The 27,252-nt window shown below is 40.0% G+C and overlaps 1 protein-coding gene across 1 annotated transcript in view; it reads right to left on the reverse strand.

The window, feature by feature from the left end:
- The window catches only part of LOC124295564, a 284,978-nt gene that overhangs the window by 56,639 nt on the left and 201,087 nt on the right, over positions 1–27,252 (reverse strand). The gene's annotated exons all lie outside the window — the stretch shown is intronic.

The following is a 27,252-nucleotide window of genomic DNA, read 5'->3' on the forward strand; positions in this document are numbered from 1 at the left end:
TCGAGTGTCTCGTCGATTCTGGGTAGAGGGTAGGAATCTTTCTTCGTTATATCGTTCAGCTTCCTGTAATCGATACAAAATCGTTTGGATCCGTCCTTTTTGTTAACAAGGACGATTGGTGAGGCCCAGGGACTAGACGATGGTTCAATCACATCGTTCATTAGCATGTCTTCCACAAGCTTCTTCACCTCTTCTCGGGCGTTGAGAGCGAGTCTTCGAGGAGCTGGTTTGATTGGTGAACTCTCTCCGACGTCGATCTTGTGCTTGACAGAAGTACGTCGGCCCTTATCACCACTATCTTTGGCGAAAGAATCTATAAATTCTAGCAAAAGAGATTCAAACGATTCTACCTGAGCTGGATTTAACGAAATCGAAGATTTCTCCACAAGGCTCTGTAAATGTGAAGGGAAATGTTGTTGCAAATCATCCTCTGAAAGTTCTATTTACCGAATTCTAGGAGGAGTCCAATAAATTACATTTCTATTTGTACAAAGAGTGACTTCGCGATTGTTTGAAGCTAGTGAATTTCTCTTAGTCGAGATAACACAATTATGAGCTGTCAGAGAGTCTATTCCCAAAATACCTTCATCCTCTATATCTGCTATAAAAACCTTACGTGGAGAGTCGATACACCCAAAAAGGTTAATTTGGACACTAACCTGTCTTAAAACCGGTGTCGTCTCTCCAGTGGCTGTTCGCAGAGATAAAGAGGGAACAATCTGGTCATCGGATTTAAAGAGATCCTATCAAACTACGGTTACTTCCACGCCGGTGTCTATTACCCATAGACAATCGACGCCATTTACAGTACCGCGCGCATAAAGACCAGACTGTCGTAGACTCCCAATTAAAAACTGTTCTCTAAGAGGGCTTGCACTCTTAACAATCTGTGATGATTTTCGCCCCGACAAATCATCTGAAATTAGTTTTTTGGACGAGTTCCTGTTGAAGAACTCGACTGAGGATTTGCTTCCCCTATTTCTGTATCTTTCTTACGCCAGTTATAAGAGTTTGGATTCGAACTCTGCATCGGTTTTCCACTGACTTTTCTAATTAGAAAACAATGGTTGGCGTCATGTCCTGTTTTTTTAGAAAATATACAAGTCAAGCTGGTTCTATTTGTCATGACGGCGTTCTTAATTCCACGCTTGTTTTTCTGGTCTTGAAAAGAACCACGATTTCTCTGTTTAAAATTATTATTGTTATTTTTATCTCTATAATTTTTAGGCTTTGACTCCTCCGAGTGCTCAAAACTTCGTCTTTCTGAGGTGTTTTTGGACACCTTCATCCGACGAAGCTTGCTCAACCCAAAATATTGTTTTCGCATTGCCTCCACCTCAAGGGCTTTGGCCGTCGCCTCTCGCAGAGAAGTGAGACCCGATGTCCCAACGGCTATTTTAATTTCTGGATCACTAATTGCGTTTAAGAAAGCTTGTGTCGCTAATAAATTACGAGACGGCTCGTTGTCTGGCAAAGCTACACGAGAAAGCCGTTCAATATCTTGGCTAAATGACGCGAGGTCTTCGTCTCGTCCTTGTCTTCTAGTCTATAATTGAGCTGTGTACAATTTTGTTAGATGGTCATTTCTGCATCTCAATTCAAGCGAGGAGCTAAGTTTTTCGTAATCGGAAATTTCTTCCTTAGACAATGCCGTTAAAACATTCAAAGCCATTGTCCGAAGACGAGGCAAGGCTGTGGGCCCTCATGGCGGAGTCCCACTGATTATGCTTTGCAATTGTGTTAAATTGACGTTCATAATCTGCCCATGGAATCTTTCCATCAAAAATTGCCGGTTTCATAGGATAAAAGGGTTTCTCGTTAATTTGAGAAGCAGCCCCAGGAAATCTTGAATTATTTAATTGACTTAAATGAGAATAACGAGGTTGAACCTGAGGCAGAGGCTCGGAAAAGCCAAACTCATTATTTACTATTATTCTAAAAATTGGGGATTCATCTATTCCCCTAATAAAAGGCACAGACCTTGAGTCTCGAACATCCTGGAACCGTCCTGGATGTTGGACCTGCCGAACAGCGGGAACGGGAACAGGAGAGGGAACAGGAGAGGGAAGCGGAGTAACGACTCTGGAACCTCGAGGGGTGACGGCCGGTTCTCCTGAGCCGTTCACCTGATGGACAGCCTGAAGAGCTGCCACAGTCGTCCGGAACAGTTCATGAAGACTGGTCTCGGATCGTTCTTGAGCTTCTCCATCAAGCCTCCGCTGCTCCAACTGAGAGGCAATTTCCCTTTCTCGTTGTTCTTGTTCTCTTTTTCGCTGCTCCAACTGAGAGGCAAGTTCCCTTTCTTGTTGTTCTTGTTCTTTTCTCCGCTGCTCCAACTGAGAGGCAAGTTCCCTTTCTCGTTGTTCTTGTTCTCTTTTTCGCTGCTCTTGTTGATCAAGAAGCAGCTGGAGAAGTTGCTGTTGTTGACGTTCAGCGGCTTCTTGTTGTTGGGACATGATCTTCAGCAGATCAATCTGAGAGACCGCCGGAGGAATTGGAAGAGGGTCCACTGAAGGTGATGAGATTGTCTCGGGGACCCGCGGATTTTCCATAATGAAAGGTTTTTCTCCGCCACTTTCCATTCGACGAGAGCGTGTCTTACGACTATTGCTCATAGTTAAAGTTCGCGCACTGAATTGACTCGATTGAAAAGAAACTCAAGATCCCGCTTCTGACACCAATGTAACGTTCTTTGACGTTACGGAAAATAAAATATGGATCCGCGAGTTTAATTATCAAGTGAAAATCAAAAACGTGAATAAAATGCTGTGAAAATGCTTTAATTGCGTAATATGTGTTTCTCGTTTAAAGTCTGAAACAAGACTGTTTTTACAATAATGTTGGTTGACGCAGCAACCTTATTCTTTTGAAAGACATAAGAGGTTTATAAACGTCTTTTATCTATGATGACTACTAGATCATTAAAGAGGGGGCAAAACGGGTGATTTCACCCTTTGTAACAATACCATCCTCGGAGAACCCTGTATGACGTATCTCAGCAATCTCAGCTTGCAGATCAACAAGTCCTGCCTCTATAGAGTCAACCCGTTTATCAGATTTTTCTAGCCGGGCGGTCACCGCGGCTTATGATAGTTCGACTGACGCTCGAAGACGAGTTTGCTCGTTCGCCAGTTCCTTCAAAGCTGCATTAGGCTCTTCTTGTTCCGTTTGGAATTCATCGAAGAATTTAGAGAGGATATTGTTTGAGACTTCTTTAGTTATACAGGAACGACCATGACACGACGCCACCGAGGCCGCGTCGACACCTGGAGATGATGGGCAAGAGCCACAACATCTTGCATAACCCCCATTCTCACATTTGGGGAGTCTTTCCGCACAAGAGTTATGGTACTGAGCTTGAAAGACTGAGCACAGGATTGGTTTGTCCCTTAGAGGACCTTTGCCGTAACTGCGACAGATATTCAATGCACTTTGATTTACATTGAGCGTTCATGTTCAATTATTCTCGTATGTAACTACCTACTTGTTTGACCTATGTACGATATGTTGCATTGGATGCAAGGAATTTTGTAGACTACACAAGAGCGCTTATCCAAGGGTAACAGATCTTTGCTAGAGTCAAACACAAACGATAAATCATGTGCATTTTTATCGACAATTCGGATATTATATTTAGAGAACATTCTGTTAGGGGGGGGGGGGGTAAGGTTTCGCACTTTCGAAAAATGGAATTTTTTTTTTAAATTATCTTATTGTTAAACATTTCAAAAATATATTCCCATAATTTTAAGTAGATCTGAGCAAAACTCTTGAAATTATTGTCTAGTTAGTCTCCTGCCCTTCAAGACTATAGCTCTGACAGCTGGTATACAGCTTATTCACTTCTATCGTTCTGGTTCATTATCCTGTTTCGAGAATATTCTATTTAGTAAAGACAGGTAATTGAAGCCATAAAGACATATTTCATATTTGTATGTATATACTTTACACTGCACAATATTTTAAAACGGGAGACGAGCGTCAGTTTGTCATTGTACGTTCGATCGTGCGCTTTTGATTTTTTCTCAAAACTACTTTTTCAAAGTCCGTGTTCACTGCCATTTAGAAACTACTTGACCGATTCATTTCAAACTTGATACACATTTTCTACATATAAAATACCCCCCCCCCCCCCCCCCCCCCCCCCTGAACGTTTAGTTGAGAGGGTATAGCCGGGTTAATATGGGAAATCTGCCCCCGCGGTTTTTTTGATTCACACTTGAAGGATCGCTTTGGTGTCGAAGAAAAATAATTCACCTAAATTTTTAGCTCTTCAACCCAAACGGTTTTCGAGATTTTCAAAAAAACCTGTTTTCTAGATATTATTTTTATTTTTATAGTAAAATTCAAAATTTATCAATGACGATTTTTTTCCTAATTCTTAGGAGTCTAAGACATAAAAAAAAATGTGATCATGATTCTTAAACGAAAAATCAATTTTTAGCGAAAAAAAGGAAATTGAATTTTCATTTTTTTAGCCTTTTAGAAAGGTGTCACTCACTAAATTTTGTCAGAAAATGTCTTCCATACTCCTCCATACTTAGGACTTTTTTGAATGTTTTGAAGTGGTGCAATAATATCAAAAAAATTGAAAACTCATTTTTTCCATGAATCTTGCAATTAAATATGTTTATATTTTTTTTTTTTTGTGTAAAAAAATACGTGAAAAATTTTGTTCTACCGAAACTGTTTTCTTGCAAGACATAAACATAAAGAATATTATAGGTAATTAAGATATATCCCGCCTAAAGTAATTTAAAAGGGTTATAAATGATTCGAAAGACACTTAAAGATGGTATTTATATACTTTTTATGCTATTGGGAATTATTTTCAGTTTTGATACAACAAAAACAAGAATTATAATTGAAAATGTAACTAAAAGTAACGAAATTGAAAGTTCGATGTCATCATCAGGAGATTCTCCTTTAATTATATCAGCACAATTAGCCTTGCTTATCACATAAGCCTCTCACATATCAAATTTTAATAACTAACTTGTATTACATGATTTTCTGTTCGTGACAGATGTTCTTAGATATAATTGTTCTTAGAAAGACCCCCATCCGGGCTAAAACGTTGACAAAAAAAACTGTTTCATACTGACCTTCATATCCAAGAATAATATTTACTCAAAAAGTTATTTTCGCAGCTTTTCACATTCTGATTTTTGAAGTATTCGAGATATCGTTAATCCCATGAGCTTAATTGTGCGAAACACTTCCAAAAATATGTGAAAAAATCGGCAACCCCAAGAGTCAAATTTGTTGAAGGAGATATGATTTGAAATTAGATGGGTGGTGAAAATTGAGGATAAATAAACCGAAAAGCCTCGTCAATCGAATTATTTACTTCTGTTTACTTTTTGATGTTATGAAAGAATAGAAACACATAATAGAATTGACTTCTTGGAATTTTCCCGATCGCACGGGATCCCTGCTATGGTATTTTTTGTTTACGTTTAGGCAACGACCTGACCTTGTCTTCCGAGATATACAATGAAGCCATGCGTCACAATATGAATCTATCAGTGATAATGCATCAGTTTCTTTCTACAATTAATGAAGCGCCCACGTGAAAATGCCGAAGTGTAGAAAATCTGAGCTTCATGCCGACTTGGTAAGTAAGAAGTAGAAAAAGACGAGGCTAGCGATGTGTGACACCTTTTGTGGATACAGCTCCTGCAAAATCGAGTGAAGAATGGTGTACGGACAAAATGAACGCAAGATTCCAAAACATACTCTTCGGCTCCCAACAACTAATAGAGACTTGTGATGATGCGAACAGATATATTATTGTAGACGTTTTTCCTTGTCAAATTCGATTTGTAAAGTCCAATGCAGCGAGTGCAATAGTGATTTTCTGAAGATCCAACTTGGTGATGCAAATTAGGGCTCCGCCAATGAATTGGGATTACGGTGTTACGGATGTAAAGACACGGGATTAGAGTGTGTAAAATGCTCAACGTTTACATCAAAGAAGATTGAAAGCGATCAAAATCAAGAATGCTTTGATGCAAATCTGCGATTTGCAAAAGTGTTTCTTCATATCAGTAGAGGGTATGCTGCAATAGAGCAGTTCTCGATACTAATGAATATGCGTCCGTTTTCGAATCGCTTGTTCAACGAATATCAAAAAGCTATTCAACATGTTCAACTCTGAGCATTGGAAAGGCATTACACGATGTAAGGTGTGCAGTAAAAAAGACTAATCAGGATGAGGATGTTACACGGATACCAGATCCAAACAGAAATCAGTCCTCAACAGATATAACAGTGAGCTTTGATGGGTCGTGGCTGACTCGTGGTTATAGGTCTCAGTATGGTGTAGGGTGTGCAATCGATCTCCTCACAGGATATGTTGTCGATTTTGAAATCATGTTAAAGTACTGTCACATGTGCGAAGCGTCGAGGCGAGACTTGGGTCCGGATTCCCCGGAATTCGAAATATAGAGTGAAGGTCATGAAAAAGAATGTCAAATGAATCACAGTGGTCCATCAAGGGCGATGAAAATGAGTGCGGCAGTGGAAATTTGGGAATGTTCCGAGTAATGAGGACTTCAGTACAGAACGATGCTGTCTGATGGAGAATCCAAGGCATTTCTGCATTTGCAAGAGCTACAAGTCTACGGCCCAGATGTCACTATTGAAAAAGAAGAATGCGTAAATCATGCGAACAAGAAGGTTGTACAGTTTTTTTCAGAATTCGCAGAAGGTAGACCGATCAAAATATTTGTCCAATCCTACATTTCTACCTCATTTTTTAGTGGAACGTTTTTCAGCCAGATCAATATTTTTTCTTTACTCTTCGAGGTTAGGGACAAGCTTACGTAATGCTGTAAAAAACTGGCGTGCTCGCGGTGTTAGTTTTGGTAGTAGAGGCCATGGAACCCTGAAATACGATCCAGAAACTTCAAGAGTGTTATAAGAACGCTATCTACAAAAATAAGGGAAACGAACGAGAAATCAAGAATGCAATACTGACTACGATCTATCACGCAGTTTCTATGAATAAAAGACTTCAGCATTCGAAGTTTCCAACCGGTAAGGCTTCATGGTGCTTTTATCAACGAGCGCTTGCGCAGGGATAGAAGCCAGGACAACGCTTAACAAATACCAAAACATCGTTGAGTGAAAAATGTTTTTCAAAAATTCGCCCCACCTACAAAAGGCTCACGGAAGAAAATTTACTGCGAGATGTGCAAATTGTCGTACGCAACATGCTACCGAGTACTTACATAGTTGTGTTGAAGTTTTTCTCGACCTTATCGCATTATTATATGAAGGATTTTTGGTGTCAAAGCTCAGTATAGTCAAAAAAACGATATTTGAAGTTTCGGCCCTGAGAGGGGGACCTCCTCAGAATAACTCAGATTCATTAATAAGAAAAAAATTTTATATTATAATCAAACGGACACATCAAAAGAATGCACGAGGGAAAAAAAATTTACAATTCAAAGCAGAACCTCAATATGTAGAGGTGAAACTTCCATTGCGGAAGAAGTCGTTGGAAACAAATAAAAACAACAAAAATGATTGATTTAAATTGAGAAACAAAAATCATGTCGTCGGTCATCATCCAAATTCCAAAAATCGACTGAAAGCCGTCATCATCTGAGAGATAAATGGGTAGAAATCAATTCATGTCATTAGTACAGCAGGGCGGGTCCTGAGTACAAACACCTTCTTCACAGACCAAGCCGCCTATTCGCGCATCCCAGACGCAAACCCTTGAAGGTTACCCCCATTCTCGTGAAATAAAACGTGCCCTGCCGTACCGACTGAAGGTCAAAAAATGTGCAACCTTACCATGTATCGGTTGACTATGAAAATCGCACTGCTTTACCGACAATTCATATCGGTCGGAGATCAAAATCGTTTACCGTGTATCGGTTGACGGTAAGAATCGCACTGCTTAACCGACAATTTTTATCGGTCGATGGTCAAAATCGTGCTGCTTTGCCGACAATCTTACCGACCGAAGGTCAAAGTCTCTATGTAGTGCTCACCTGCCAACGGTAGAGGGCGCAGCAGTGGGCGTCAACTCTTTGACCGACCTGGAAATCGGTTACCCGTCCCGCATTTTTTTCACACGATAGGAATGTTGATGTGTAACATCAACCACCTCAAATTATTTTCCCACGATAGGATTGCTGATGTGTAACGTCAACGACCCCACATTCTTTTCCCATGATATCAATCACGTGACATTCCAAAACTATGGTTCTGAAAATTGTTTTTTACTCACTCGGATGTCGATACGTTATCATACACGGAACATTCTTTTTGTCTTGTAACTGTAATGTGAACTCTACGATAAATTTTGAACAGGTTCAGTCAAGACCAGAGTGCAAGGTCGACCGATAGCTGTGGTAGTATACATTCAGAGCCAAGGATCTGCGGTGTTGAGTTACTATCGCTCTAGGTGTGCAAAACATAACTCGGTTTGAGTACAGCTCGGTCAAAGATGGAGAGCGAGGTTGAATCTTACATAAGCGTTGTATTGAAAAAATTCTCTCTTAAGAGCTGAGGTGGAGCTGCAAAATTAATTCATGAGTATTCTTTAGAAAACAGTTTTATTTAGTACAATTTTTAGGTTACAGTTGACAATTACTTCACAACGATAGTACAATAATTTTGTTCAACAGCATCGTAACCAGAATAATATATTCGTAAGGAGTGCACGACCGTTTTTGTAGGTGCTTCTGCGCAGTAACACAAATCGTACACCCTCGCCGTCCAAACAGTATGTCGATTTTGTAGCCAATTTTGAAGTAACAAAACGTTTTGTGCTTCACAGGTTGCGTTGTATATTTTATGCACGTCACATCTTGGAGACACAGCTGAAGTTTTTTGCAAGGTTTGCAGCGACGGACAGCCAAAGTCCAGCATATCGATAATTTGAAATTTGGGGACAATATGAAGCAACCAATCTCGTTTTTCTTCCCCTTTTACGTACACAGTTTCAGCTTTGCACAGCCTTTCTTCAGTGGTTCACTCAACTTCCTCGAACGGAAGGGTTCCACAGCTCCGAGGTAAACCGTAGAAATCGCGTTCTCACCAGGAATTTTAGCTTTTGTATTTGACGTCCAGACAATCCCATTCGTAAGGTGGCTTGAAGAAATACATTCATGGAGATGCTTCCAAGTAGATTGAAATTGTAGCCAATTCTTTCGATGTAAAGGTATCGTTGAGAGGTCTCCAAAGGCCTTGTAGGTCAACGATGAGCTACATCTTCGAATTGTGCGAGATGGTAGAAACGGGCCAGCTTTTATACCACCTTTGCCACCCCACCACTAAGTGGGATGGTATTCAACATAACGATCCCGAACAATCAAGCAATACGCCGATGTTTTAGCGAGAAGGTTGGCTTGAGCTTCGAATTCAAGACGGATGTCGACAGGTCCGTACATCAAAGATTCGTTTGGTTTTAAACAGTCGATAATGAATAAGGGGACGTCTCGAAGGAATTCACTCTTTGTCAACAACGGCTCAAAGTTCTTGTCGTAGTAGGTAGCTTGGAAGTTTGCGTACATCTCGTACAGGAACGTGTACAGATTACGACTAATGTTGAGGTTCAAGTTACCTTACAGATAAGATTGAGAGTTTAAAAATAGCTTGACGTCCGTGATTTTGCAATGAACGAAATGACTTGCATTCTTGCCGGTCTTGTTCTTTCGACTTGTTCGGAAAACGTAATTAACGTACCTGATAAACGTACAGTTTTTCAAGCTGAGTGGAAGTTTTCACAGTCGAAACGTGTTTTGATGTTGTGGGAAGCAAGGGATATTCGTACAATTCCCAACTGCGGAAGCTCATCGAGATAGGCGGATTTTTCTGAATGAAATTTAGTAGGTCAACTTTTTTCTGATCCGCGAGTTGCAAATACGGTATGAGCCATTCCGCTGTATTAATCATGATTTTGAATTCCTCCTCTTGAGTCTGCATGATTGCGTTGACATCAGTTTTTGATCTCGTCAAAATTAACACATGTTCAGCGTTGACAATAATCTTGCGGTGGTCTTCAGTGAAACCCAATATCAAGCTGAGCGGTATCAGCACGTCAAAATTACCCTTGGCATCGGTTAATTTTATGTTCTCTTCTACATTAAGCCATCCAACGTTCGCCATCAGCCAAGTCTGACCAGGGTGCAGGGAAGCGTAACCCTTCATGAGACTTGTCAAGCCAACGGTCTTGCTTCTATCAATCTCAACTGCATCAATTACGTAGCGAATTTCTTCAAACAAAAGACAGATCACGTTGTTTACGAGCTGTTTGTTTACAGTAGCTGTACCATCAGGTTTGTGGAGTCGTCCATGGATATGTACCAAACTTTTGCTGGGTAATACGCATAAATCCTGATGCTGAACGGTGATTCGAATTTTATCGCTGTTGTTGAAAGTTGACAAGGCGTAAGTTTTGTGAGCGTGAATCTCGTGATGCGCAACGGATTCGTCAAAGACGACTGGTATTTGAATGTTGAGGATTTCTTCCTCCATGGTACGTAGTGGATGATAAAACAGCAAGATTGGATTTTTAGTTGTCGGAAATTCCTTTTCCAAAAGGTGTCAGTTTCAGACCCAGAGCTACCAGGAACTCCACGTTTTCAGGTGTTGACCGTTCGAGAATCTATCCATGACTGACTCGATCGGGGTATGCCGACTTACTGATATACCTACTCTTTGACAGTCTGTTATGTACAATTCCCATCGTTTATTGCGATTTGATATGTAATCTCACAGTAATAACCTCCCTACGAAAATTAACCGTCTTGATTCACGAACCGGAGCTGAACGTGATCTATGGTCCTGACGGTGATTGGAAGGTGAATGACGTGCAACGGTACTTTGACGATCTTATATCCTTGTGGGACAGTCGGAAAAAACTCGTGAATGGTGTGTACTTTATGTCCATTGACGTAGGCGCCCGTTGTAATGCCGCACTCAACTCGCAACGCGTTGACCTTGAGCATAGTTACAGGCACGTCTGATTCATGAATTTTATGTACCTCCAATACACGTGGTGTGAATTCGAAAAATTAAGCAATGAAATCATTTGGCTCAAAGTTAATCGTGTAGTTTCATGTGATTTCGCTGCGTAATGTATTATTGTTGGGTTTGATGCTGAGCCTAATATCTGTATTTCTTAGCACGTTTTGAAGATACTTCTCCATGTCCTCGATCTCGTAGCTGCCGGTAGGTATGGTGATCACTTCATCAGCTACGTAAATATTATTGTCACCAACATCAATGTTGGATATCGAATTAAAGGATAACAATTCTACCTAGCCAAGAGCATAACTTTCATCAGAAGCAAGTTCGATCAGTGGGAAATATTGTGTCTTGAGAATCGAAGACGTTTCCGAAATAGTTAACGTTAACGAATCATCCATGACTGCAAGTGATAGAATGACTTTGATGAATCATGCACCATGTTTATATAGCTCATCTCTCAGAAATTTCAGACACAAGTGTCCGCATTCAAACGTATCATAATCCTGGTACCTTTCGTGATTGTATACAACACTACCAACGCCGAGGTATTTTCTCAGGTCTGAGGGTGGATGAAGGTTGCTGAAACTGTCAAAGTAATCAATATTATTGTCGCGTTTCTTGTATGCAACCCAGTGTGTTCCCAGACCGTTTTTGTCGTTAAGGTTGATTATAGTTGACTCGATTTTCGTGGACCGTTTTTGGGCATTTCGTTTCGCATGAAAATACCGCGGAGGTGCAGAACCTGAAAGATTTCATCATATTTGAACAAGTCCCAATCAGTAAACGCTCGACGTGGTTGAATCGCATCTAGTGTTTTGAAAGATGGAAACCAAGACCTGTTTTGTACGGTTTCATATGGAACCCTTTGTCCAACGCAATAGCTTTCATAGTTTTGTTGTGTCGTTTGCTCTCCCCAAGTTCTCGTTCAGCAGCACTTGCATCGTTCACAGCTTTTGCTATACCTGCCGTTTCACCGGCTAACGCGCCTGTATCACTAAGAGACTTTTGAAGGTACTGATAGGACGCAAAGTGTTCGCACTTGACATTCACCACCCGCTTTTCGAACGGCGTTTTCAGCCCCCTTTAACGTAGATTCGATAGCTACTTTTGCATCGTTGCTTAGAACCATAGAACGTTTTGTAACATTTATAATTTTTCTGAACGTCGCATTTGTCAATTTTGGAATTCACATTCCGAGTTTTGATTTCACTTCCATTGTATTAACTATTGCCCAAGCCGCTGCTTTCTCACCGGAATTTGCGTCTTTTGCGAGAACCCGTTTTCAAGCTTTCTCAGCCATCACCCTATGAGCCTCGTTCCTAACTTCAATTTTCACGATTCTGCGAGTCAGCAATGTCGTGGTCCTTGCAAGCTGCGTCGAGAAGATTGATTCCCGATTTACCCTGCGCGAGTCTCTTTGTTAATTTTGTACCAGGCCCACAGTACTGATAACCAGGTACATGCAATTCGACTCGAAGGCTGTTGATGATTTTATTCACCAGACCCTTGCCACGATAATGCTACCCGCTCCTTCGTTCATCTCTGTACGCGATCATGTTCGTGCGTTGATTGAAGAAAAGTGCTTCGAAGTGGGATATTTATAGCAAAATCCGATCAATCATGTCCGAAATGCGGTTTGAGAAACAACCCACTAAGCTTCCCGCGATGAATTTTTACTAACTATCGGAGCAAAATGTCAAAAGGCACAACCGGCACGGTGAATTACTCCCGAACAGTGTACGTGCGATATTCTGTGGGTCGTCGCATTGTGGTAAAACCAATGCGTTGCTCACACGTATAACTCATCTAAACGGACTCAGATTTGAAAATATCTATATTTACTCAAAATCTCCCAACCAAACGAAATATCAATTTTTGAAGCAATTGTTGAGAAATGTTGGAAATATGAAGTATCTTGCGTTTACCGAGCGTGACCATGTGATTACACCGGAAGAAGCACGGTCCAACTCAATAATCATATCTGACGATGTAACGTGTGAGAAGCAGGACAATATTAGAGCCTACTCATGCATGGGTAGACATTGCGACGTTGACTGTTTCTATCTCTGTCAGACGTACGCGCGTATTCCCTAAAATCTCGTGCGCGACAACGTAAACTTACGTGTGTTGTTCAAACAAGACGATTTAAACCTGAGACACGTATACAACGACCATGTGAACACAGATATGTCTTACACAGAGTTCAAAAGTGTGTGCTCCGCATGCTGGAACGGTGAGAAGTACGGGTTTCTGGTGATCGCCAAAGACAGTGAGCTCAACGAAAGTCGATACAAGAGGGTATTTGATTCTTTCGTTAGCCTGGTAAAGAAATAAAATCTAACGTTTTTGAGCAAGAGACGCAGTAGCGTTGCAAACTCAGTTGCTTCAACATGCAGAGCTCTGAAGTTTCCAAGCAAATAGATGTTCTACATCAGATTGCTCAAGCAAGTGCTGCGATCCGCCGAAAACACAGATTGCTCAGGTCGGGCAAGGAATCTACGGCTCAGAAATTGAGTGACTTTTTTAATCCAGTAGTGACTCCGTTGCCAGAACTAGTGAATGTTAAAAAAGATACTAAACCTGTGAAACAAGAGGTGGAAGAAATTAAAGAAGAAATAAAGCAGATGAAAGATGAAACGAAAAATGAAACCGTCTCTGAAATGGACGGTTTCTTTGCTTCGGGAGGATATGAAACAATCATAGAAACACCGGCCGAGAAAATCAAGGATGTGTATTTCGCATTGATGAGAGATACAAAGACGAAAAGTGAATTGGACAACGTGTACTGTGTAGGCAACCTCTCAAACGGAGTAATTATTGGTGATTTGTTGATGTCTTTTGAGAGCGACTACATCCGTATTGGCGATACGCTTCACCCGAAAACGAAGGGTTTGTTGCAACTTATATTGGACAAGAAGCCTAACGGTTCTTATGTAAGCGCCGGAGATCGTGAAAATGTGAAAAACATAATTCTTGCAACGAACGCGTATAGAAAGTATTACTCATCCAATGGGGTTGTTCGAAACGATAACAGTTACTAATTCAAACATGTCATTACCAAATTGACGGATTATACCACATCACCTCGGCGACAGGGTAAAGGTCTACTTCCGCAAGCTATGATCACTCAACGAGGTGTTGAAACGTAACACGTTTTCTGGGATGATGCAAACGAGTTAGTGGAGCGTCTCCGTTTACTCCTGGCATCTCAGGCAGCGGAAAATCCGAGTCACAATATCGAAACAATCTCTAATATCCAAGAACTACACGAAGCAGGAATCATTTATTAAGCAAATCCCATCGTTTTTGCATTCATTACCGAAATGAGCATCGACGTGTTTGGACGGCATCTGCAAAAAAATACTGCTGCGAGCACTCGCGGTCCTCCGGGTGTCGGATTTCAAATAACAGCGGACGGGCATTACGATATACGGAACAAGAGACTGTGCAATGTCGCAGATCCCGCCGAGCCGAACAATGCTGTAACTTTAAAAACCTTGAGACGAAAATTCAGCGTGCTGCAAAAACAAATCGACAACCTCAATCAAATGATCAAAGCTTTGGAGATCACCACGGAGAAAGCCTTGGATACCTTCTACACAGACTTTAAAACAGGCAGAGACTTGTCGATTTGAACCGCTGAAATCATTTCTCAATTGGACACCAGACTGAGATCGTTGAAATATGACCGAGAAAAAGCAGGTACTGTTAACGGAACTGCCTAAGCCTGCACGCCATATTTACCCGCGTCGACGTGTAGACGTTCGCAGCATCGACAGGACCTGGCAGGCGGATCTTGTTGAGATCATGTCATTCGCTGGACATAACAAAGGCTACAAGTACATGTTCACAGTTATTGATATCTTTTCAAAGTACGCGTGAGCTATACCCATAAAGAGCAAGTCTGGAGATGATGTTACGGAGGCAATGGAATCTGTGCTTGTACACGCACGGGTACCGATGAAATTACATCTCGATGCAGAAACGGGATTCTACAATTCAAAATTTGAATCTCTTATTTCACGCTATGGAATCAAACTTCACTCTACATACAGTAATTAGAAGGCATCGATCTGCGAACGCTTCAATCGCACGCTCAAAAGTCAAATGTGGAAAGGGTTCAGTATGCAAGGAAGCCACAAGTGGTTCGATATCTCATCTGATTTGGTTTCAGTTACAACAACGCCAATCACCGAACCATACAAATGAAACCGTCGGATGTCACCGTTGCGAACAAAAGACAATTATTACATCAGGCGTACGGAAAGCTCCGAGCGAAACCTACCAAACTGGTGAAGTTCAACACTGGTGACAAAGTTCGAATCAGCAAATTCAAGAACGTCTTTGACAAGGGTTACACTTCCAATTGGACGACTGAAATATTCACGATAAGTCGATTGGAAAATACTCATCCTGTGACGTACAAGCTCAAAAACTATCAAGATCAACCCACCGCTGATGGTGTCTACGAACAGGAGCTCCTTAAGGTTGAACATCCTGACATCCATCTCGCGGAGAAGGTGCTTAAGAAGCGTCGAAAAAAATGATACGTCAAGTGGTTAGATTTTGACAATACATGCAACAGTTGGATGAATGAATCTGATATGTCACATCAAATAGACGAGATTCTTTTTTAGACATATGCCTTTATTTTTACACCTTGAAGATACAATTCACACCAACGCCCAGTCTAACTGCAGGCTTGTAGCCCCACGGCAGCGTTTCGGTCGCGTTTGTAAATACGATCCGCTTCTCGTCGCTCCAGCTTAGTGCTACCTTTTTCTGTTTTATGGTATAGACCCAACTCGGTATCACACTCTGATGATCGACTAAATTTTTGTGTTTCAAAGCACACTTCAAATAATCATTGAAAGTTATATTTTCAAGTAGCGATCCTTTCACACCCTTAGCTCGGTTTTAGTCCTCATCCTTACCCATCACTCTAAACTAATACAATTTCGCCTTCAAGCCAATAAATTCTGTCATCATTTTTCCGTTACACTCGTCTTTCATCAAACCGAGGACTTTTTTGCTAACTTAAGGCATTCCGTAAACATTATCGGGTGGATAATCGGAAGTATCAAATTTGTCCGAGTCCTGTTTCATGCATTCGTGAATATCGGGGACGGTGAAGTGGTATAATAAACTATCCGTGTCGGTATACATCAATTTTGCCTGATGTCCAAATTTCGTTTTAACATAATTATAATGGGAATCGTAAATAAAGGATTCTGAAAGATCTAAAATGGAGAATCCTGCATACAATGGTTTGTTGAGTTTGACTCCCGTTCCACGCATTTCAACTATCATCATATTTTCATCAAAGAATGTACAGTTGTGGAAATTTGGTTTGGCTATAGTAGCTCTAGCACCATACCCTCTACCCCATTTTGTAATCAATCTCACATCTCTGTATTTCCGAACGTTCTCCATTGTCTTACCAAAAACAGTGTTATTCATTAATTCATAAAAATTTTTCTCGAATTCATTGTTTGATTTTTTTCTCAAACCTGTATTTAAATCTATGTATTTTTCAAGCCACGCTGTTTGTCTGAGCTTGAGAACTCGATCAATTTTAACTCAAACCTCACTCCAAACATTGTTTCAAAACGTGATAATGAATAACGTAGTTTCGCTTGAAGAGTAGCGCAGTCATCAATTTCGGTTGCTTGCTACTTGAGGTCGGAGGTATGTAGTGCCGCGGGCTGAGTGGCGGCTCCCTCGTGCATTTCGTACAGTTCCTCGGGATATTCCATGTCTACCTCTAATATGTAGCCAAACTCGGCTTCGTTCGGGATGGTGAAAACATCAAATTGCTCGAAATTCGAGATCCATTCAAAGGAATTGTACGGTAGAGCAAAGCTCATGGCAGCACCGTACAAGTTGTTGACGTCGAAGTACATAAGGTACAACTCCTCTAGCTCAAGATCAGAAGCATCTACCATCTACCTGTTATTTGCTTTTGCATACTGATTAGAGCATTGGGATACACCACCTCGAATTCCTTCTTCTATGAACATAGTCATATCTACGTCGGTGAGAAGCTCTAGCCCGATGTCGGTACACTTTAGCATTGCGTCAAACGAGAGCACGGGTGCGGTGTAATAATGTAACGGGTCCAGGTTGTACGTTGCCCACAACTCTGCCGCAAGTTTTCGAAAACGTCTGCCAATAGAAAAACCTCAGTTTGCAAATATAAGTCTGAGTACTCTCCTAACGTTTTAATTCTGGAAGCGTGCCAAACTTTACATGCGTGCCCGTAATCTTCATCCGAAATATCTTGATTGTTCAATTTTGAATAGAATTTCTCCTTGGGCAGTAACTGAACGTTCTCAAGCTTCTCCCAATCGTCCATGGACTCATACGGGAAAACACCTTTCCTGGTTAATAACTAAAGTTTGTCGAAGCTAGTGCAAAATTTATGTTTGATTGTCTTTTGGTTATCATTCAAATACGTTGCCAATTTTTCAAGGCTGCTGGGGATAAAACGATACGAATCTATAAATCTTAACTGTAGGTCCGTTCCGTTAACAAATTTTGTAAACGTAGTATACTTTTCTTTACTAACGGGTAGAAGCTGAATAGTACCCTTAACAGTCGTGGTCAATGCTTGAATCAGAAAATGCGAACCGTAACCTGACAGATTATGGAATATCACCGGGATAGTATGTGCGTTCTGATAATTTACATTGCAGCCTCGGTGAGCATCACTACGGTACTTTCCACTGGAATGACTGTGATCACGATGTTTGACGTCCTCGAGCGTAAACGGTGTTTCGCAAATGTGACATACCGCTGATTAACTAAATTCGTTAAGCTGATTGCAATTGAGCGGTTCTATGGGTACAATACTTGTGAAATATGCTTGTACGGAATGTGCCAAATTCCTCCAACTCATTCACAAACCATTGAATGCAAGTCTCTCTATGGTTAATTTTGAACGTTGATATGGAATCGTCGAAGGCGCAATGGAGGTAATATGCTACGCTGTACGAAACGTGGTTCTGGTGAGTTGTTCTATTTTCTGACGCTTGAATATAAGTAGGTTGCAGCAAACATTCAAGATCCGCGTAAATGAAGAATGAAACGGTTTCTTTGTGCTTGAAATTTTTGAATTTCAGTATCATTTCCTCCGCTGTGGGTAATTCAACTTTCGTCTCGTTCAAACTCATGCAATAAACTTTGTGCTTTGTTGAACATCTTCCAGATTGAAACTGAGTCAAATATCTATCGCATAACCAAGTACGACGTTTATGTTCAGAAATTTGAGAACTTGTCAACCGCAATAAATTCCTAATCCATGCAAAATTGTGTATTGAATTCTTTTCATAATTTTCCATACCATCGTCATCATCATCATCATTATCACCGTCAACAATTTCAGACTCTAAGACTAAAAGATGAATTGAAGGTTCGTCAGACTCATTCTGACTAAGGTGAATCGGTACTATTTCACTTTTCTTCCGATCACCTTTATCTATACCATAAACGTTGATGGAAAGTCCATTAAGTTTCTCAAATTTTGAAATCTGGTCTAGAGACATAGAAAACTTCACACCATCATACCATAGCAGTGAGCTGAAATGCGGATATGAAGTTATTTTACTGGGATTGTTGTTGTTGGCTGGAAAGAGGGCTGCGGTGACCGACCATAGAAAGCAATATAAGTTGCTGTTGCGGATGTTGACGACAGCCTTCTTATCCTGAATAGCTTTGGGTAGTAGTGTGTATGTGAATACACCGCCTCGTAGTGGCACGTACTTGTTGATATTCACAGTCAAATTGATTATTTCAGACAGCGACAAGCCTGAATCCTTTTCCTGGAAATCTTCCACCGTTTTGAACAAACGCTCTGTCGCGTTTTCGATAAACCATTCTTTGATATCCGTTGTCTGGAGGATAATTGCATTTCTCGTATTAAAAAATTTGATCTCTTCCACCGTGATCATCTTTCCTAACTTCAAATGTACAAGCCAGGATAACGTTGGTTTCAAGCTCCTGTCTTCCTTCAAAGCATTTTTTAGTCTTGTCACAGCTAGTACCTTTGCGTCTTCCAGAAATCTCTTGACATCTTTATGCTTTAAATTGACAATGAATCCAGTTCGAATTCGGCTCTCGAAAGCTGTCTCCAAATCTTTCAACCGTACTAGATCGCTTTTTCATCGGCTTCGTAATCGGTCACCCACTTTTTTAAATTGTTGAAATTTGGTTGTCAACGATTTCAGAATTCCAATTGTCGTCAAAATTCTCGTCTTCTCCCCGATCGATGAAGCCTTTCGCAAAATTTTGTTTAGAAGCCGAATATTTTGACTTCCGAATTTGATCCATTTCTGAATCTCTGCCGGTGACGATTTTTCAGTTAAAATCTTGAACGCCGATTCCGTAATATCGATCAATCTCAAACACCTTGCGGATTCCATCCTTAGCCTTTTCTTCACGTGCACTTGACAAGTTGATACTGAATGACCGTTTGCAGTGATAAGCGTCCTTTTTACAGGGTAGCTGTACGTATGTTTGTTTATGAGCGAGCACCTTTTAGCATTCCTGGAGCGATAGTAACCCAACACCGCAGATCCTTGTCTCTGAATGTACACTACAGCAGCTATCGGTCGACCTTGCACTCTGGTCTTGACTGAACCCGTTCAAAATTCATCATAGAGTTCATATGACAGTTACAAGCCAAAAAAAATGTCACGTTGATGATGACGTATCGATATCCGAGTGGGTAAAAAACAATTCTCAGAACCATCAATTTCGGAATGTCACATGGTTAAACACGTGGGAAAGGAATGTGGGGTGGTTGATGTTACACATCAGCAGTCCTACCGTGGGAAAAGAATGTGGGGTGGTTGACGTTAAAAATAAACAGTCTTACCGTGGGAAAAGAATGCGGGACGGTAAAAGTTCAACCCCCCCCCCCCCCCCCCCCCCCGCTGTGCCATCTAACGTCAGCAGGCGAGCACTGCATAGAGACTTTGACCTTCGGTCGGTAAGATTGTCGGCAAAGCAGCACGATTTTGATCTTTGACCGACAAGAATTGTCAGTAAAGCAGTGCGATTCTTAACGTTAACCGATACACGGTGAGGTTGCACGTTTTTCGACCTCGAGTCGGTACGGTAGAGCACGTTTTATCTGACGAGAGTGGGGGTAACCTTCAAGGGTTTGCGTCTGGGATGCGCGGATAGGCGGCTTGGTCGGTGAAGAAGGTGTTTCTACTCAGAACCCGCCTTGCTGTACTACTCATGTCAAAATCCAATGTAATCCGTAGCTTAATTTGTAAAAAAGCTCACCAAGTTTTCGCTGACAGACAAACCTATTTATCTGGCCCTTTAGGGGTCATTATCAAATGGAGAGCTAAACTATTCACAATTAAAATTGACAACGATCCAAAAACATATTTTGCCGTGAAGGAAAAAGAGACGAAAGAGAGCACGGATAACATAGATTAAGACAAGAGAGGACACCAAACTAAAACGGAACTAGGGAGAAACATAGTGTAAACAAGTTTTGGCATCAACGAATCTAAGTTTAAAATCTTAAAATACATAAAACAGAGTCATTGTCATGAAAATGATTACTTGAAAGACTTGTTAATAATTAAGTTTTAATGAACATTGCTTAGATTCTCAATGTCAGATCTCAAATTGTCAGAATTTCTGTCACCTAAGATGTTACACATTTCAAAAACTGAAGGTTTTCTGTAATCCTTTTCACGACAAAGAATACTGACCTTATTATAATTGAAATTATGATTACAACCCAACCTGTGTTTTGTCAGGGCTGTTTGTCTTTCCTGTTCTACGAAAATATTGCGTTTGTGTTCATTTAATCTAGTTTTGAGGCATCAACTAGTTTGGCCTATATAACATTGTTACAATCAATACAAGGTATTTTATAGACTAAGTGAGAATATTTTTCCATGAGCATTCGGTCCTTTGGTAAGACAAATAGACCTGACAAACAATTGGCATTTTTAAAAATATACCTAATTTGGAACTTGCTTGGTGCTCTACTATGTTCTGTGACAATCCTTTGACATAAGGAAATTTCATATAAGAGAAATTGGAAACTTGATAATTATCACTTCCTACTATTCCTGGTTCCGAATGTGAATTGTCTCTAATCATAACCAAACGATTACCAATGCCTTTAACAACAAGCAGCCCAGGATAATCATTTTTCAATAAAACCTCCCCAATTAAGTTTGAATTCTTTAAATGAAACGATTCGTTCGCCAACAGGATCCCCTGTCTACAAGATTATAAATATTTGCATTTTTTTTTTTTTGCTTTAGAGGATGATGTGAAAAGTAATTCATGTATCTTTGTGAGCATGTTGGCTTCTGGAACCAGTCAGTCAAAATTACACCCGAACTTCTTACTACAGATACACCAAGGCAGCACACTATTTTCAACTTCTACTTCAAAAGTGATTTGCAAACTATCATAAAAGCTATTAAAAATTGACAACACATTATCAATTCGACGTATCTGAAATAAAAAGCCGGAGTGAACTTTAACTTACTTAATGCATTACGTTCTAACTCCTCCATGACAAAATCGGATAGAACAGAGGGCAAGGAAGATCCCATTAGCAAGCCAAAAGTTTGTGCGTAAGTCACTCTATCAAATACAAAAACAGCCGCATCAAAACGTAACCTCAATGCGACACAAAATTCTTTTAGTGAGAATATAATGTTATTTTCAATTTGATCCTATTTTTTGGAAACAACATCAATAGCCAAATATGTCGAAACATTTCTGTGGCAGACAGGCTTAACCGAATAAGTCCATAAATTGTGTTTTCGAGAAAACGCGATTTTAAGTTACAGATACTCTGCCGCATCGGAAAAATCGGTTCCAGAATTAATTACTGTTAGAAGTCATTCTATTTTATACAAGATCAATTTTAGCAACATCATTAAGATAATGAAGTCATTATTTTTTCGCTGCCATACTGAAACAATTCAACTTATTCGGTTATGCCGGGAACCGGTGGACTTATTCGGTAACTTATTTCGTTAGACAGTCACCGTTTGGAAACGATCAAAAAACTATGCAGATGGTTGATTCATTTAGAAATGAACGAATGGATAAATAAATAAATGAATCAATGAATAAATAAATGAATAAATAAATAAATAAATAAATGAGTGAATGAGTGAGTGGGTGAGTGGATGAGTGAGTGAGTGGGTGAGTGAATAAATGAACGAATGAACGAACGAACGAACGAACGAACGAACGAACGAACGAACGAACGAACGAACGAACGAATAAATGAATAAATGAATAAATAAATTACTGAATAAATAAAAGAATAAGTAGATAAATAAACAAATAAATGAATATTGAAGAGATTGTTACGTATGATATTATTGAGTTGCGTTAAATAATATTGGGGGGGGGGAGTTGTTCGGCAGGATTTCGGTGGTTCAGTGGTAACTAGTCGGGGAACCGCTCGCGATACTTTTTTTCAAAAAAGTATGAAGTGTGCATAAAACAGGGCCTTGGTTAACATTGCCCCATCCAGCACCGCTCGCGATACGTACGGAACTAAGTTCCAGCGCCATCTCACGCGTGAAAGTCGCGGCTTGCTCATCGTGGTGGTTGAGAAGGACGGTCGTTGAGAATTGAAATATGCTTCGATAGTCAGCTGATGCTGTAGCTATGTGGTTGTTATTATTGATAGCCTAAAAAATAAATAAACATAAAAATCTGGCATTCAACAATACTAATTTGGTAGGTGAATATTATTCATCCACTAACTCATACTTTCAATCTTAAACTAACAAAAAATATAATCGATACATTTCTGAATCGAGTCTACCAGTAAAAATAACCATAATATTTGTAGGTTATGTTCTATTTTTCTTGCTTTGAAATTCAATTGAATATTCAAAAACAAACCATGATGTTTGAGGATTTTTTTTTTGTAACGTAAAATGCTAGGCATTTTTTATTACCGATTATCCCTAGGGCAAAGAGACTGGAGTAATGTGTTTGACTTTTCAATATCGCTAATGTTGTCGTAAACCGTACGGAAATACTCAACCAACTGCGAAAAAAATTGAAAAAAACGAAATAATTCATAATATACTGATAACAGTTATAGAATACTTGTAGAATTTATGATAACAATCGAATAATCTTTTTCCTAGTATGGAGAGATGTGTTATCGATGTAAGAGGCTGCTGCTCGATAACGAGAGGTCTTTTGAAAGGAGTAAAAAGATTTTAGAATTGTGATAACGAAACTGTGAATATGAATTTTATTATTACATTGGGAGTTATTCCACCACTTTCGAATTTATTTTACAGTCAAGCTTTTTAAAAAACGTTTAATGTTTTTTTTTCATGTGCACACTAACTCTTCTGCTAAAACTTCAATCGATTAAAAAATTTGGTTCTCTGTGTTTAAAAGTTCATCTTAAAACTCATATACTGAGAATCATCACTACGTTCCAATTTTTATTATAATTTTGATAAAAAATTATTCATCAAGTATACATATATGGTTATTTCTTCAGCTACTCAGTGATTCAAGTGTATCGGACCATGGAGTACATTAGCGAGTATTTATCGGGTTCTTCGACAGGAGGATCACAAGGTGGCTCCAATAGATACATGGATATCCTAAATTGTTCATATAAGATTTTTTTTAAATTTGCTTTACTTTCATTCGATCAAAATACAAAATATTATCACAAAAAAATATCAATCGCAATGATAATGAGATAAATAAAACACCACTTCAATTAAGTGCACGACAAAGATCTGACAGCCCATTCACCAACAAAGTAGGCCTGCCAATCAATCTACACAAGGAAAATGGTGAATATCATTTCTAAACACATTTCGATATTTTTATTGACGATTTTCTAGTGCAGCTATAATATCCGTTTAAATTATTAGTTCCAGATGATGAAACGGCAGCAAAGCAGTCTTTGTCCTACAGTATAGTAGCGAACAGTACGTGCTGAGTGCAAGGAAAAAAGTGAAAAGAAGCGTACAGTGAGTGAGTGGGAAGTTTGAAGACCTGTCAAAGGAAAAATATACAAGGTACGGTGATCATCTACTGTAACGATACGTGGGTCCATATATATATACATTCAAAAATACGCGCCCTAGCAAAGGAATACGTAAATCACAAAGGCAAAAGTAAACAGTATTTTTGGAACGATCTTGACCAGACGTTCCGGCAAACGACGGACGAATCTCTCTCTCTGCTAGAGGACGTCACGACGTGAGGTCGCCTCGGACACTCACATACTAACTCAGATTCAATTTCCAATTTCACATAACTCGGACAAAATCCGTTTCGTTCAAAAAACTTCGTTGATTGTTACGAATCATCGACTTCACCAACTTCATCTCCGAGCCTGTGGGCCATTGAAAATCAGGAGTTGCATCCCGGTGAAATTCAGCGACGACTCATTGCCAGGGACCTGCCGCCAAAATCCAGGAAATCATCTCCGGAGCCGCTGAGCCACCTACAATCAACAAAAGGACTACGAGCTAAGTTAGTCCGACATCGAATCGTAGGCGTACTGTGCCACATTCGATGTTTCTGCGAAGCTTGAATAGCACCTGATAGATTTACCAAAAATTTCTTTTTATGTCACATGATTTTTATTTTGAGTTTCTTGATAGTGAATCTGAGTAAAATCAATGACCAGTTTCCCAGTCATCTCTGGAACGTAACCTCCATGCAGGGACGTTTTTATTTTACGTGTTTGAATGAATGAGGCGTGAATGCTTGTTTTTTTTTTATCTGGAGCCATTGTAAGCTCCCACAGTGCGTGTTGCGCTCGGAAAGTTATATATATTCCGTAATTTCAAAATAAATCAGATTCCTTTCGTCATAATTTTGCGAATATTCTGTTTGGCCTCCTCACCCAATCCGAATATCCACATTCATCTCAATTATTCAAATGTTAACAAATTGTGGCAAGAATCACGGAATTTAAGCCGGAGAAGCATCGTCACACTACATTCTGTGTAATTTCTACCGAATCCACCACTATCCTCTACCTTAATGAAATTTGTTCAACTTCGATTGCTGGGAGCCTCGAACGATAATCACGACCCGGTGCCGATATATGTATACCGCTAGCTAACCGGTCACGTGGCCAAGGTAAGGTGGAAAAATAGAAAATAATCTTCTTGGCGCCCAACTACGATTATGCGTAATAATAATTGGTAAGAATTCAGTGAGGTAGATAGGCACCCATTTGTCCGGACTACGATTTCGTGTAGCCATATCAAGCTGGAACCGCCACATTCGAAAATCGAAAAATTTCCTATAGAATAATTAAGGGCTAATTAAAGGCTAATTAAATGCTCTATTTTCGAATTAAATGCTCCGCGTTGTTTAAAAGAAACCTGTGGCGGTGCTAGCTTGACATAAACCTGGAACCGCCACACCGAAAAAAAAACGGAAAACAGGTGAAATTTCGGAAGAGTGTTAGGGTCATGATTAAAGGCTAATTAAAGGCTCTTGGAATTGCTCATCTTTAAATTAATTGCTCGGCGTTTTTAAAAAAAAACCTGTGGCGGTGCCAGCTCGAGATAAACCAGACTTAAAAAAAAACGGGAACGAGGTCAAATTTCGAAAAAGTGTGAGGGCCATAATTAGAGGCTAATTGAAGGCTCCCGGAAAACCACCCGCTCGGATTAACTGCTCCACACCCGGGGCTGGAAACCACCAAAAAACTCGAAAAATCGGTGTAACTCTCGGACGCAACAACTTACAGAGTTCGTACGCACGTCAAAACTACTCCAGAATTAAAGGCTCCCGGAAAACCACCCGCTCGAATCAAGTGCTCCACCCCCGAGGGGTGGAAACCACCCAAAAACTATAAAAATCCGTGTAACTCTTGGGCGCAACAACTTACAGAGTTCGTGCGAGTGTTAAAATTACTTCAGAATTAAAGGCTCCCGGAAAACCACCCGCTCGAATTAAGTGCTCCACCCCCGAGGGGTGGAAACCACCCAAAAACTAGAAAAATCCGTGTAACTCTCGGACGCAGCAACTTACAGAGTTCGTACGCACGTCAAAATTACTCCAGAATTAAAAGCTCTTGGAATTCCTCATCTTTAAATTAATTGCTCGGCGTTTTTTAAAAAAAACCTGTGGCGGTGCCAACTCGAGATAAACCAGACTTAAAAAAAACGGGAACGAGGTCAAATTTCGAAAACGTGTTAGGGTCATAATTAAAGGCTAATTAAAGGCTCCCGGAAAACCACCCGCTCGAATTAAGTGCTCCACCCCCGAGGGGTGGAAACCACCCAAAAACCAGAAAAATCGGTGTTACTCTTAGACGGATTAAGTTAGATGGTCTTTGGAAGCGTTAGATTAATCTCTCAATCATAGGCTCTCCGCTGCACAGTCCAAAAGTTTGTGCTTCAGAAAATCCATACAAGTTGACGTAATCCGTTCTAATTTTCAGATTTCAGTCACTTCAAAACAATGCATTATTGAATTGTCTCTGATAACAGAAGAATTTTCAACAACACAAGCCCTACAAAAATCAGCAGAGAAATTTGAGTGAATTTCAGGGTACACAAAATTCTCAAGTGTTCAGTTGATCTCATGTTCTGTCAACGATCAAACCGATCATTCTGTACTGTTAGTAGTACAAAAGAATTCAAGTTTCACGGGACCGTTTTGCAGTAAAGTTCACTACTTCGTCGCTATCAGGAATCATGATACCCCGTTTCAATCCATGATTCCCGAGACTATTTTAAATAGAGTAATTTCTGGTTTTACCCGTAACTTCGTGCTGGTGTATAAATGTGGAGTGCTATTGGATCAGGTGTCAACATTGTTGAAAATTGTTCTTCGCTCACAACTTTACTGCGATAATGTGTTCTGCCCGTATAAGCCATTCACCGTCATCCAAAACATATTTCACTCTACGTTGACTTGGTTCATTTCCGACGTTATCGCCCCTGATCCATTGAATTGAATCCACCCATAAATCAGAATCGTAAATCAGTAATAATTAATAATAAAAATATCAATAATAAAATATGAATTAATCATGATCACAAAAATGCAGGCGAACAGAGGGTATTTCGACAATTAGGAAAAAAAGCTTGTCAATGCGCAAGCGCTTCGAGTAAATTCATTTAATTGACCTGTGTTAAATTGCATTATGTATCGAAAACTCATCAATTTTATTCGCTGGTAATTGGTTATAAGTACACATTGTTAATATTAAATCTCATCGGTAGGCAAAAATCATTTTTACTCAACAAA

Source organism: Neodiprion lecontei, chromosome 7, assembly GCF_021901455.1.
Source record: "Neodiprion lecontei isolate iyNeoLeco1 chromosome 7, iyNeoLeco1.1, whole genome shotgun sequence".
Classification (NCBI taxonomy): domain Eukaryota; kingdom Metazoa; phylum Arthropoda; class Insecta; order Hymenoptera; family Diprionidae; genus Neodiprion; species Neodiprion lecontei.